A 1,621-nucleotide genomic window follows, 5' to 3' on the forward strand; every position below is an offset into this window, starting at 1 on the left:
TGCCTTCCTTTTGTCCTGTGGGAACTGGAGGTGCAATGCGGCCTGAGGTCAGCCTGAGTCCCAGCTGCAGTGCGTGTGGCCCTTAGAGAAGGCCCTGGCAGGGAAGGGTGCTGCCTGTTACATCCAAGTGGCCAAGAAAGTGACCAGCTTACACTGGAATGAGGTTTAAAAAAAGGGGACAGCAGAGACACCTTATTTATTTAATCCTGACAATAATCCGTCTTGGCCCCCCATCAGGGTTTACCACGCCCAGCTCTGCTATCTAAAACTGATTTTTGTATTTTCAAATGATTGAAAAAAAATCAACAGAAGAATAATATTTTGTGACCCATGAACATGAGATAAAATTCGGATTCCGGTATCCACAAACAGAAGTTTCTGGGTTCTGGAACCCAGCTGCCCGCTCCTGTCGTCTCGGCTGCTCTCCAGCTAAGGGGTAGAAGTCGCAGCAGAAGCGAAGACACCCAGGACCGGTCCGATTCCGAGGAGTGGGCAGAGGCCTGGAGGCCGGTCACCAGCGTGGCTGTCAGCGGCCCGCAGCGCGGACGCCCCGCAGCCGGGCCAGGGCATAGCGGGCTGCTGCGTGGACCTCGCGGTTCCGAAGGCTGTAGATGAGCGGGTTCAGGACGGGCGTGACCACAAGGTAGAAAACGGCCACCAGCTTGTGCTGCCTGGCAGGGAGGGCACTGGAGGCGCGCGGGCGCAGGTACATGGCGCTCACCGTGCCGTAGAAGAGCCCCACTACGGCCAGGTGTGAGCTGCAGGTGGACAGGGCCTTGAGGCGGCTCCTGGCGGAAGACAACTTGCCCACTGTGGCCAGAATCGAGGCGTAGGAGGCGAGGATGAAGGTCAGGGGCACCAGGAGGATGGGCACACCCAGGCCAGAGATGAGCCTGTGGTTGGCGGTGGTGTCCGCACACGCCGTCCGCAGCACCGCGGGCAGCTCGCAGAAGAAGTGGTCCACGGCCGGCCTCCCAGCGCAAAAGGGCAGGCTCAGCGCGGCCGCGGCGTTGGGCACCGACAGCGCGAAGCCAGCGCCAGGCGGCGCCGCCAGCGCAGCGCAGCGCAGAGGGGTCGACCAGCGTGGGGGTAGTGCAGGGGCCCTACGACACCGCCAAGCTGCGGTCCAGGGCCATGGCGGCCAGGAGCAGCGCCTCGCAGCTGCCCAGGGAGATGCCCACGTAGAGCTGCGCCCCGCAGCGTGCCAGCGAGAGGCGGGCGCGGCGAGAGGCCATGTGCGCCAGCGCCTGGGGCAGCGTGGTGCTCACGTAGGCCGCGTCCAGCAGCGCCAGGTGAGACAACAGGAGGTACATGGGCCTATGCAGCCGCCGGTCCAGCGCGATCAGCCCCACCAGCGCGCCGTTGCCCAGCACGGTGGCCAGATAGGCCAGCAGCAGCGCGGTCCACAGCAAGGGCCGCAGGGCCGGCGGGGCCCCCAGCCCGAGCAGCACGAAATCCAGGGTCCCCGATTCATTGCCTGCGGCCAGGCCCATCCTGCCAGCAGAAGGCCAGCATCACTGTAGGGCTGGGGTCCTTTCCTCTTACTGCTCTCCACTGCCTCTGTCCTCCCCCTCTCCCTCCCCAGTCCTCTCTCCCACTCCTCCCCTCTCCACTCCTCCTC

General features: G+C 63.9%; 1 pseudogene; it reads right to left on the minus strand.

The window, feature by feature from the left end:
* Positions 1-250: 250 nt before the first annotated feature.
* On the minus strand, positions 251-1,534 carry LOC107158841 (annotated as a pseudogene).
* Between the last annotated feature and the right edge of the window lie 87 nt (positions 1,535-1,621).

Source organism: Marmota marmota, unplaced genomic scaffold, assembly GCF_001458135.2.
Source record: "Marmota marmota marmota unplaced genomic scaffold, marMar, whole genome shotgun sequence".
Lineage (NCBI taxonomy): Eukaryota > Metazoa > Chordata > Mammalia > Rodentia > Sciuridae > Marmota > Marmota marmota.